The sequence below is a fragment of the Peromyscus maniculatus genome, chromosome 1, assembly GCF_049852395.1.
Source record: "Peromyscus maniculatus bairdii isolate BWxNUB_F1_BW_parent chromosome 1, HU_Pman_BW_mat_3.1, whole genome shotgun sequence".
NCBI lineage: Eukaryota > Metazoa > Chordata > Mammalia > Rodentia > Cricetidae > Peromyscus > Peromyscus maniculatus.
In genome coordinates this window covers 196,302,422-196,315,506 of record NC_134852.1, presented here as the reverse complement: position 1 = coordinate 196,315,506, position 13,085 = coordinate 196,302,422, and the positions used below count along the sequence as shown (strand labels likewise).

The 13,085-nt window shown below is 47.6% G+C and overlaps 1 protein-coding gene across 1 annotated transcript in view; it reads left to right on the top strand.

The window, feature by feature from the left end:
* Positions 1–1,528: 1,528 nt before the first annotated feature.
* Dnmbp (dynamin binding protein) overlaps positions 1,529–13,085 on the top strand; it is a 105,016-nt gene continuing 93,459 nt past the window's right edge. The window contains exon 1 of the mRNA XM_076563141.1: positions 1,529–1,650. The gene's annotated coding sequence lies outside the window, so the exon portion shown is untranslated. The remainder of the gene's footprint in view (positions 1,651–13,085) is intronic.

The following is a 13,085-nucleotide window of genomic DNA, read 5'->3' as shown; positions in this document are numbered from 1 at the left end:
TTAACCCCAGCACTGGGCAGAGGCAGAGGCAGGTGGATCTCTGGGAGTCTGAAGCCAGCCTGGGCTACATAGTAAGTTCTAAGACAGCCAGAGACACAAAATAGAGAGAGAGAGAGAGACCCTGTTCCCCCCCCAAAAAAGAAAAAGAATAACTGTTACTATCTCTCTAGGTAATAGATGTTCTGTTACTTGAAAAGGGGAGGGGAGCCCCTTGTTCCACAGGCGACTAAAGCATTCGCTACATTTTTTTAAAGACAAAAATCTGGAATATTTATGTTTTACTACAAAAACTTCTTCCCTCAGTATTCAAACGGCAAAGGAGGAGAATAATATAGGTGACCCAGCAGTCTCACTTCTAGATACATGCCCCAAAGAACTGGACGAAATGACTCCAGTAGATATGTGTGCACTTTTGGTCATTCACAATAGCCAGAAGGGAAACTCCGCTGAATTGCCCACTGAAGGACAAACGCATCAATAGAATGTAGTCTGTATAGACGACGGGATACATTCAGCAGCAGAAAGGAAGGACATTCTGACACGTAGTACAACACAGATGAAATTTAGGGTGCTACTCTATCTGAAATAAGCCAGACACCAAATGGACAAGTATGTTGGATTCCGCTTATGAACGCGTCCAGAGTGGAGGAATTCTTAAGGACACAGGAGAAGAGGGGCTGTCGGGGCTAGGGAGTGGGGAGTCCCTCCATGATGAGAGCAGCTTCAGTTTGGGAAGATTAAAAGGTCCTGGTGATGGACAGGATGATGGTTGCATAGCAACGTGAATGTACCTACTGCCGATGACATGCACTCTTAAAAAATGACCCAAAGGATACATACACTTCAAGCTATGTCTAGTTTACTATGATCTTATAAGAGTAGAGGAGTCGAGGAACAATATAGCTAATGACAATTTTGAAATAAAGGCTTATCTTTGCTATGTGTGCGTAGTGATAGAAGATGCCTGCATTCCTCAAATCTGCTAGGCAGCTCCCTTGATGGTGAAGCCCTGCAATCTCAGCAGCACCTCCAAGCACTTGCGATCTTTAAGAAGCAGAAATCCTGCGGGGTCTCTGAAAAACTGAGGTGTCTGCTTCCTGTATTCTGTGATTCCTTGCTTTTAAATTCTCAAAATTGTTCTGCGAGACTTTTCTCTGGAGGAGGGGGAAAAAAAAGATGGGGAGAGGGGAGAGACCTGGTGGCGCATGGCCCGCAATCCCGCACTTGGGGAGTGGAGGATGATCAAAGGTTCGAGGCCAGCCTCCACCGAGGAGTAAATTCATCGCGCAGCGGAGAATTTGAGTTTTCTAGGTTGGCGCTGACGCGGGTGCGCGGGGCGGGGGTGGGGTACGGGTGGATCCTAGCCCGAGCAACGCACGGCCGGTGCCTCAGTTTCCCGGAGAGGCCCTGGGAGAGCGGGGAGCCCTGACGTGGCGGGGCGGCGGGCGGGGCGGCCGCCAGGGGGCGCGAGCGCGGGAAGCGGAGCCCGGAGCCGCGGGGCGGAAGCGGCGCGGAGGGAGGCGGGGCGGCGCGGAGTCACCCGGATCGTCCCGCCCGCCGCCGCCGCCGCCGCCGCCGAGGGGAGGTGACCGCGGCCGGCCCGGGCCACCAGCGGCCGTGCGCGGAGGGAACGCCGGGCGTCGAGAGCAGGTCGGTGCTGGGCCGCGCGCTGGCGGGGTGGCGGGGTGGCGGGGTGGCGGGGACGGTCCCTTGCCGGGCTTGCTGCGCGGCTCCGGGTCGCGTTGCGCTCAGCGGGGCGCGAGGCTGGGGCGCCACGGGCCCTCGCTGTCCTCACGCACGGCCGCGGGGTGCCGGGGGCTCCCGCAGCCCTGGAGGCCGTCCCCGGGCGCGGACGCGGGGACGAGGTGTCCGGCCGAGACGCTGTCACTGCGCCGCCCTGCCTCTAGGCTCGAGCCGAAGCACTCAGCCCCAGTCCTGTCCCTTGTCGCTGCTGTTCCCGGTGGGCATGCGAGGCCGGGATTCCGTGACAGCAAGGCGGGCATGGTTTCCCGAGCAAGCCTATGGGACGGTGTAGCTGGAGAGGCAGCTTTGGTTGAGTGGGGTGTTTCGGTACCCAGGACGCCTGCACTAAGGCATCCCTGTGTCAAAGGAGGGTGTGCTATCTGTCACTGGAAAAAAGGGCTATTGGGATGACCACACAGGCCGGCATCTGATGTGTGTTAAGAACCGCGAAGAGCGTTTGGAACACTGAATATAAAAACCAACTCGAAAAGCACCGTCGTAGGTAGAGTAATGGATGGTAAATGTTTCTTCATTCTCGTAGTCTCTAACTTGCCTTTAGGTCTGGCTTACAGTAATTCTTTTACAGTCATCGGAGCGCCTCGTGAAACTTCCCAATTAGTAATGGTGTGGTATGTGACGAGCTAGTATGACACTGGTACTCGGGTTGGAGCATAGTTTAGACTCCACTTACCTTAGTCGAGCTACACGATGCTGGTAGAGCTGCTTAATCCCAGTTTGCAACACCCAGACCTAGTTTCTCAGTTAGTGCTGCGTTTATAAAACGGTGGAAGCAAAAGCAGAGTCACGCTATAATGTGCACGTTAGTGTATCGGTCAGGACTCCTTCCTCTCAACTCCTGAGTGACGTGATCTCTCAGGTGCTCGCTCTTCCATGGCTAAAGCCCTTAATTTGTGCATTGACTTGAAACACCCATTCCTGGTGACAACAAATACAGCTTTGAGAGGGGAAAATTAATTCTACATATTGTACAGCAGATCTTCAATTCTATTATTATTCCCACCTCTCCACTCACATTTTGAGTATTGAGCTAAAATAAGTGAAACCTGTTTTTTTTTTTTTTTCTCACATTACTCACACTTCTGCGTTAGTGTCTAGAACCGAGTGCTTGGTGTGTGGTGCAGAACTTCTAAGTCTGGCGTGGGAATGGGGGACATGTCACAGGTGAGTTTTCCAACAAGCCAAGAACATTCTGACTCAAACTGATAACTTCTGTGCCACATTCACACTGTGTATGTTTTTGGCTGACAGTAATCTTTATAGATGCTGTCCGAATACGTATGAGTTATTTGTCTTTTAACCCTCAAAGTCGGGCCTCCCAACCTTTCTTCCCACTCACCTCCTCGTTTCTGGCCCTGTTCTCCCGAGCACCCCTTTGCCCGCAGAGACCCTCGTCACATCCTCTTCACCCATGGGGCAGGGCCTCTCCCAGAGTGCCTGTTGAGCTTACGTCCTCTCCTTCAGGACAGGAGAAGTCCTGGATCCCAAGATACCATTTAAGATCTAAAAAAGGAGCTGTTCGTCGTTAGCGTAGACAGCTCCGCTCCTGCCAGAGGGCCGAGCAGAGAACGTTCCGGTGTTTACTCTCCACGTGTGCAGATTATTATACGGGATGTCTCCAGAGCAGAGCGCTTCCTCTGCCTTAGAAGGAAACCCTTTCTGCATGGTGCGTTCCAGTGCTTCAAATTCATCACCGTTCCCGTCCCTCTGGGTCACTTTGATCTGGACTGGACTAAAATAAATGCAAAGTAATATTTTAAGAGGCAGATCTCTTAGTCTTAAATTTGGGGGTGGATTTTAAAAAATGATTCAGTGAGTACAAGTGGAGGCCTGCTCCCTGTTGGCAGATGCAAAGCTTGGCCTACTTTCCCAGGTTTATTATTCTGTCCTTTGGGACCGAATACAAGTCAGGGGACGTCTCACCTGTAGCTTGTCACCATCACAGAGTCATCTGTGAAATTCTCAAGCACTTTTTGTTGTTGTTAAAGTGTTCTTAAAATTCATTCAGAATAGTTCTCAAAAGTTCCACACCAGTGAATATGGAATAGTTTCTTATTAGACCCAGCTATGAAAGCATCTGAATAAAATAATTTCAAGACCGGCTAAGTGGGTCTTGATGTTGGGAGTTCATTATGAAGTAGCCTCTCGCCTGAAGAGCAGGGAGATGAAAAGTCCCGGCCATAGCCAGCACACGCCCCCTACACCCCCTCTCTCCCCCCCTACACCCCCACCTCCCACCCCCCGCCAACCCCCACGAAAGAGCAGTTGTGTACACCGAGTGCTAACTTTTCTTTAGGTGGTTAATCCTTGGTGTTAAAAAGAAAACCATGCTGCCTGATGTGGTGTGTGGTGGTGGCTCATGACTTTAATCTTCAAGTGGGTGTCTGTGAGTTCAAGGCTACCCTCTACATAGTGAGTTTCAGGCCAGCCAAGGCTGCACAGTGAGACCTTGTCCTCAAAAAAAAAAAAAAAAAAAAAAAAAAGCAGCCCCAAGGAAACAAGTAGGCAGAGTAGCTAAAATGCGTTATTTCATCTCTGGATTTACAAGCCTTTTCCGCTGTGAAGATACGTGGGGGCTGGGAACTGACAGTACAATAAGGTGTTGTGCGAAGAGTTGGAGTCTGAGGGTTGTGTTCTGAATCTGAGTGGCTCATTCATTCATTCATTCATTCGTTCATTCATTCGTTCAGCAAATATTTTTTGAGCACTTTGTGAGCCAGGCATTACCATAGGAATCAGGGAGAAGCGTGAGCACACTGGGCAAAGGCCTGGTGAAATACGTACTTCAGTGGGACCCTGAGGGACAGGGGTGTAAGCAAGCACAGCGGATCCGGTCCTCAGGATACACGGAAAATTCTAAGCAGTGTAGATAGGAAAGGGTGTGTGTGTGTGGGGGGGGTACTTTTCCTACAGAATGATGGGAGAAGGCCTCTACTGAGAGGTCTCCTGATCTCTGACTTGACTGAGAGAGTGGGAGGCAGAGGTGGAGCAAGTCCCAGCCTAACCCTGGAGCAGGAGACTGCTGGGTAGGTGGGAGGCTGGCAGGGTCACAGAGGCCAGGCAGGGCGGATGTGGGGAGATGGCAGATGAAGAGGGGGTGGAGTGAGAAAGGGAGTCTCAGTATAGACCATTGTAAAAATCCAGCATCGACTCTTTGAGTATGGGGGAAACCTTTACAGGGGTTTCCTCTTGTTGTTGGAAAAAGATTGATAATGGGATTAATCCATGGAGTCTATTTAATGAGCAAAGGAATTTATTTGGGGGTTAACTCATAAGACAGAATGAAGGAATTTGTCCCAGGATCTTGGAAGGGTGAGGTGTGGTCCAGTGCTGTTCTCTGGCAATCTCCGCCCTGGTCTGACCCAGCCTCCAAATCCACAAGGTATCGAAGAAGAGAACCTGTACGGGCATCCCAGGCCTTAAGGGTCCCCCAGCAGCCACGCCCCAGGGGCATGTACCTCAAGGTCATAGGCAGGTGTAACAGTTACCTGCTGCCTCAAACAACCACCTACAGGATGAGAGTAGATGCTGGGCAGGGGTGTGTTGGGGGGTGGGGGGAGGAATGTGGGAGACAAGGGCGGAATTGGAGGCCTTCCTTTTTATATTAGTTGTGTGGCCCTAAATCAGAAATCTTGTCTGGGCTTTCATTTCCTCTTCTGCAGAATAATTGGGTCCCCTCTAGCTCAAGAATTTTAAGATTTCGGGTCATGTGGGATACTTCTTCAGGGAGGCAAGAAGAGCGTTCAGGAGGAGGTTCTCAACCCACACACCCACAGGGAGCTGAATCACCCCAAATCCAGAGAGACTGGGTCAGGTCTTTTCAGTCAGACCACAAGAATGAAAAGCAGAGCTGGGCATGGTGGCACACACCTGCCTTTAATCCCAGTGATGGGGTGGCAGAGAGAGGTAGATCTATGAGTTCAAGGCCAGCCTGGTCTATGTAGAGAGTTTCAGGCTGGCCAGAGCTATGTAGTTAAACCTTGTCTCAAAAATTACAGCAGTGATCACCTTCTACATGTCTGCGTATGAAGCCACGTCACCTTTCTGTGGGATGCGGACTTAGAAGGACACTCTTGTGTATGAGCTTTCATGGATTGAGATGTCATTAAAGACCCCAGACTCACCGGGTGGTGGTGGCACACGCCTTTAGTCCCAGCACTCGGGAGGCAGAGGCAGGCGGATCTCTGTGAGTTCAAGGCCAGCCCGGTCTACAGAGTGAGATCCAGGACAGGCTCCAAAGCTAAAAAGGCCCCAGACTCATAGTGTCCCCATCTCTGTCCTGCCGGAAGTATCTCCTCCTCTTGTTCCGCCAGCATTCGGCCTGTGTGCCTTTTGCTCATCCTGTTTGTGAAGTGACTGCTTGTTATCTTAGTTTGCATCTTCGTATTACTAGTCATTTTGAGCATCTCTTAGACACACAGCTTCCTGCAAATGCGAGCTCTTTCTGTGTCATTCTGTCGGTGTTGTCTGTGGTGTCACTGATGTACAGAAGTGATCGTAGTGGAGATTCTCCTTGGCATGTCCATACTTTGAGGCTATCTTCTCGTCTGGTCTATTCTATTTTCGTTTGTTTTTCTTTGGTCAAGATAAATCCTTAATTTTATGCTGTCAAATAAGTTATTTAACCTAGGTTTATGCATCTCAAATTTTGTTTGAAAAAACTCGATCCTGGCCTGGAGAGATGGCTCAGCCGTTAAGAGCACTTGCTGTTCTCCCAGGGGACCCAAGCATGTCAGGCCCTAAGCACCAGAGGATCTGATGCCTTTTCTGACCTCCGCAGGCAGTGCCCTGACATGCACAAACCACACACACACACACACACACACACACACACACACACACACGGGTGGGGGGGGATTAAATATTTAAAACCTCCATCTCTGGGTTACTTCTGTGACTTTAATTCTTATAGACATTGCATCCAGCCCTGTCCTGTTTTCCTCTATTCGATGAGCCAAGATTTCTAATAACATCTCACAGGGCCAGACAGGGAAGGGGAAAGGGAGAGAGGGAGAGAGGGAGGGAGGGGGAGGGGGGGAGCAGCAGAACAAAATTCCATACTTTTCTTTTCTTTTTTTTTTTTTTTTTTTTTTTTTTTTTTTTTTTGAGACAGGGTTTCTCTATGTAGCTTTGCGCCTTTTCCTGGAACTCACTTGGTAGTCCAGGCTGGCCTCGAACTCACAGAGATCCACCTGGCCCTGCCTCCCGAGTGCTGGGATTAAAGGCGTGCGCCACCACTGCCCGGCCGAATACTTTTCTTAATTGAGCCTTGGCACTCTCCCTTTCTCTGTGGTTTCCATGGCACACTGTTCTATAACTCCATGCCTATCCCACTGCTCTGTAGTTCCACGTGTGTTTTGTCCACTGCTCTGTAGTTCCACGTGTGTTTTGTCCACGGGTCTGTAGTTCCACGTGTGTTTTGTCCACTGATCTATAGTTCCACGTGTGTTTTGTCCACTAGTTTGTAGCTCTTGCTCCAGGTTTTGTTGCTCTACTTTTTTATTAAAGCGACGTCGTAGTCATCTTGTGATGACCAGCACAGCGACTCATCCATTTTAAAGTTTATGTAACTGTTCCTGGACCAAAGGTTACTTTCCTTATAAAATTTGGAGTAAATTCATTAAGTTACTCAGAAATTATATTTTGAGAGATTTTTATTAGGATTATATTAAATTTGTAAATTATTTTGAGTAGACTTGACATCTTTTTAATGGTAACATGTTCTACCTGAAAGCCAGTAACATGTCTTTCCACTTACTCACCTTATTTTCTAGCAGTTTATTAGAGCTTGGAAATAATTTAAAACTAACAGAAGAGTTCTAAGAATAGTACAAAGAGCTCCTGTATGCTTTCTCCCTGGAATAACCAGATGTTAGCATCTGACCATTGGTGCTCTGTTACGTCCTCTGTGCGTGTCTTGTGTTTCCCTGATCCTTTTGAGACGGGCGCAGTCTCCATCAATTTTTACCTCTAGGCACTCGTCACTTCATTTTTTAAGTCCTTTATCCCCCAAGCCCCAGGTCAAACTCAAGGCCTTGCACATGCTTGGTGAGTACTCTACCACTGAGCTGTCCTCAGCCCCTTTTATTATAGACCTTAAATTCCTTCAGGAAACCCTAGAAGGGGGTTCTTGACACGTCATGTTTTGATCTATGGCGAATCATATTTCTTCTCATTGTTTTCTAGACAGTCGTCGGTACTTTAAGATGCTTAGCCTGGCTTTTTCTCTCATCTTCTGAGCCAGATATTAAATTCTGGCTCTCTCTTGTTCTGAAACTGAGTGCTAAGCCTTATGAATGTATTTCTGTAGGAAAACTTGTGAACATTTTTATTAGGAGCAATATCTATTTTTTCTTAATACTGAACCTTGGCCTACTTTGTGGTACTACAAAATATACAAATTAGGAAATTGGTATTTCTCAGTTCTTTCTTTTTTTAAACCAACAGCACCCATCCAAGTACTAACCAATCCCAACCCTGCTTAGCTTCCCCAATCAGAGAAGTTGAGGCACATTTAGAATGATGCTGCTGTAGACAATTCTGTACTTTCTTGAAAATCTTTTTAGTGTCCCATACACTATGCATTATCAATCTTTTGTGAAAAGAAATTGAAAGGATTTCATCCAAACTAGGGTTGAAATGTATTTGAATTGGTGCAAACTGTGTATTAATGCTGTGAATACAGTCATAATCAGGCCTGGTGCAGTCCTGATCAATGAACGATGTGCCTTCAAATGCCATGAAGCCTCTGCAGGGAACCCCTCAGCAAAAGTGCAGTGGCAGCTTGACCAGGTCTATCAACAACATTCCAGAACTATTAGTAGTAATAATAGTAATAATCAACGCTGGCTCTTAGCAGAAGTAGGCTGATGTCGTGGAATCTGCTTCTCTAGGCTCTCAAGGTTCCTGGTTGTTCTAGACAGACCCGTGTGTAACAGCCTTGCTTCACTGTGTCGTTTAGTTTTTCTTCTCGCTTTCCCCCCAAGGAGTTAATCACATCCTTAAAACAGTGGTGGGTTCGCGGCTTCTTTCCCATCCTTGTACCTTATTTCTTGTTCTTTTCTTGTAGCCTTGGCCAGGGCCTCCAGGACTGCGTCAAAATGTCCCGCCAGATGCATCCTTGACAAGCTGAAAAGAATGAGTCCAGATTTTCCCCATTTTGAGCAGTATTTGTTCGTTTGTTTAATATTTTGTAGATTTGGTTTTGTTTTAGATGGGGTCTCACTATGTAGCCTTGGCTGGTCTGGAACTCTGTGTGGACCAGGCTGGCCTCAAACTCACAGAGATCCACCTGCCCCTGCCTCCCAGTGCTGGGACAGAGGCCTGTGGGTTTGTCTGTGCACCTTTATCAGGGGCAGGTGTTTCCTCCTGCCTGTAATTTATTGAGCTTTTCTATCATGGATGGCTGGATAACCTTATGGAAAACTTTGCCGGATTTTTCCTCAGGAAATAAGATGGCTTCACTCCGGCTGCAAGCCCAAATCCTAAGCCTTACGGCGAGTTGTTATGACAGAACATCAATTAGAGGCCTTCATATGTCTGCACTCGGCATCCATTAATGTGTGGTGAGATCTCAGGAGTCTAACATAAGCTTGTTTCACAAGGAGGGCACATTCTTCCTTCTGCTGTTGAGAGTCAAAGTTTAAATAGCCGAGTGAAGGAGAAAGAGTCACATTCAGCATTAAAACTGTAGCCGTCAGTGTGATCATCAACAAAGACATGAAAAGCAAGTTTCCTAACTCTGGGTCAGTTTCTACTCCAGGCGTAAATCTTGAGGATATTTTAAGAAAAACTGCGGTTATTTAGCAGGTAGAGATGTAGGTGGCTCTCCAGGGACAGTTATGCTGGTTGGTGAATTGCTGGGCAATTAGTTACCATTGTTTCTCTCTCACACTTTAGATCGGTATTCCCCTCCCCCATTACAAAAACAACAACAACAACAAAAAAAAAAACCTGTCTGTATTCAATACAGAAAGTCTGTAAAATATAGAAAAGCACACCTATAATCCTGACTTTGGTGCCAACCTGTTGACGGGTTATTTCTCTCCCATCTTATTGTGGAGAAAGGGATGCATGTAAAACCAGGGTTTCAGAGCCTTCCTCCTTTCCAGGGTTAAGCTGAGCTCACCTTGATCTCATCTTGGTCCTCTGGGAAGGATCAAGGAGGGTAACAGCCTCTGATAGCGTTAGGTGTGGGGAGAAATCTACTGGTCCCGTGGACCTGCCTGAGCCCAAAGGAGCCACCCACCATGCACTGTGCTCCACGCTCAGCGTCATAGTTGAACACGGAGCATCCGTGGTCTAGATCCCAACAGAGAGGGGCCCAAACCCGGGAGCAGGAGGTACTGTTTGATGATTTGACCCTTTAGCGTCTGTTCAGACCCTGGTTCTTCCTCTCTTAAGATCACACTTTCCCCTTTCACAAAATAAATGGAATAAAGTCTTTTTTGTTGTTGGTGGTGTTTTCCCTTAAGACAAGATCTCAGTGTGTACTCTTGGCCTCTGGCCTGGACTTGCTGTATAGACCAGACTGGCCTGGAACTAGCAAGGACCCTCCTGCCTCAGCCTCTCAAGTGCTGGAATTACAGGTATGCAGTATCACGGCACCTGGCTTTTTGTTTTCTTTTGACTCTAAAATAGACCCCCCCATACCCTCATTTTGTCCCCTAATCTCTGTTTGTCTTGTGGTCTGTCCTATACAGACACATGACTATAGCAGGAAGTGAGCAAATTCCTAAGTTAACATTCCTGTCATCAGCAAGTTCAATTCCACACAAATGTACTTCCTCCTCGTGCCCATCCCTTGATCCTGATTTGCGGGAATGTTTGCTTCCAGTTTGCATTAACTCTTGCTTCTTTCTAGAATGCAGCTGATCTCCTCCCGAGAGCTAGAGAGCAAGAGAGAGAGAGAGAGAGAGAGAGAGAGAGAGAGAGAGAGAGAGAGAGAGAGAGAGAGAGAGAGAGAACAAGATTTTTTTTTCTGCCAAGTTACCTCCATCACTTTGCCCCTACAAATGCATCTATCTTGTGACCTAGACACAGGAAACACACAGTGGTAGGGGATGAAAAAAGACAGTTCTCAGCCTCCTTCTAAGGTGAGGGTGGGGTGAGGTGGTGGAATCCCATGGCTCCTTGACAGTGTGAGCAGAGCCAAGCATACCATCCACCCAGAGAGGCACTGCCATTGTGCCAGCCTCCCCTGGGGGCGGGGAGGGCCTGCTGCCTTTTCCTGAAAGCAGAGTAAGGATTTGTGATGCTGACAGCCATGATGGGAGAGGGACCAGGAGAGAATGGCTGGTGCTGACGTTCCAGCCATGGGTCCTGGGCCGCGTGCACACTGGGCATTGTTCTCCTGACTTGATTCTTTTAGCAAAAATGAGCCTGCCCTGTCAGCAGAAAAAGTTGCAATGGATGTGCCGAGCTGTCCTTCACTCCCCAGCCTCACACCCCATGACCTCCCTTTCTAGTTTGTTCTCTCCTCCCGTCCCTAGTAAAGTAGACACTTTTTTTTTTTTTTTTTTTTTTTTTTTTTGCCTTTTCTGTTGTTTCTAACAATAAGTATTGTTCTGGATCTCACTCTGGGCTGTTATGCCTCATAGGCCAGAACTCACATTCACAGCACCGTGTGGGATATTAGCAGACAGCTTCTGCAAGGACTCTGTCTGCTGTCCCGAGGCCAGGGCGGGTATGACCCCTACCCAGTCAGTGCTCAGCACTCCGGCTACAGTCTCGGTCAGGTCCCAAGCGCTGCTGCCCTGGTCTCGTCCAAATCTGCTCCGGTACACTCATTTCTTTCTGTGGCTTCACTTTCTCCCAAGCAACAGTAAATGTAGCAGTGTCTTATTCTAGTTATTAGTATGTCACCTGTCCCGTTTACTGAGTTTCATTAGCTGTCCAAATTCAAATGAAAGGAAGCTAGAACTGATGGTGGCATACACTGGTAAGGAGGATTGCAAGTTCAAGGCTAGCCTGGTTTATGTGGGGAGACCTTATCTCCAATATAATATGACATGATAATATAATTTAATGTGCCATCAGTGGGCTTGTTAGCCAGTTCCATAAATGCCCAGCTCATTTAATCTTCAGAATGATGATGTGGAAGAGAGTGCTTTAGGCCTCTGTTTCCTGTAGAGAAGCTCGGTGTATATTGGTAAGGAACCTTCTGTAAAGTTCTATTGCTGACAATAACAGAACTCTGCCCACAAGGCTTAGATTAGTTTATCTGCAGAGACCCTGCTGTTTGCTGTAGTTTACCAAGGCCAACAAGGGCTAGCCTCAAACTCATGGTGGTCCTGTCTCAGCTTCCCAAATGCTAGGATTACACCAAGGCCAACAAGGGCTAGCCTCAAACTCATGGTGGTCCTGTCTCAGCTTCCCAGGTGCTAGGATTACAGGCACACCATTTTTTTTTTTTTTTTTTTTTTGCAAGTAGAGATTTCTGTCCCACCAGCAACTCCCAAATGCCCAGCAGCTGCTTCCCAAATTACCACACAGAGGCTTATATCCTGATGGGACATGCTGGGATGCAGCTGTGTGTGCTGCTGCTACCTCCTGATGGGACATGCTGGGATGCAGCTGTGTGTGCTGCTGCTACCTCCTGATGGGACATGCTGGGATGCAGCTGTGGATATTGCTAAGTCCAGCTTTTGTGTGGGTTCTGGGCATTATCAGTCTTGTGCAGCCTAACTGAGCCATTTCCCTAGCCCCATTACTTTTTTAAATAATTCATTTAAAAAAAAATCCAAAAATTTTTTCAGTTCATCCATTTCTTAAACAGTCTTTAATTTATTTATTCTAAGTTTAAATGTAAATATTTTGCTTATAATCTATTTGTTGAAGAAACTGATCATTTGTCCTAAGATTTTCTACAGTATGGATTTTTTTTAAAGAGCTTGGTTGGCACAATTTCACTCTTGTTTTTATAGTGTGTTAGCTTACAACTCATCCCTTTCGTCTGATGACCATTGCAGAAGGTTCCAAATTGCTCAGTCACTATAAATAGAAATCACTGGCCCATATAGTTTGCTTTCACCCTGAGGTCATTTCTGAGGAGTCTTCTAGAGTGTTCCAGGGTGTCAGGGAGTGACGTCATCTACAGCCAACCATTTCCATTTAAACACGTTGTGACTGTCGGGCAAGGCAGTTTCCATGTTACCTAGCCCTGGGGGTGGGTGGAGAGATAGGGGGGGGGGCTCTCGCTTGCTTCTTTAGGGACTGTGTGTTGCTTTAAGGATTCCCAGAGCTCAGTGGCAGAACCTCTTTGGGATGTTGTCCTCTAACGGTGTTGATATCTCTTATTGGAAACATTGAGGACCCCTAGAGGG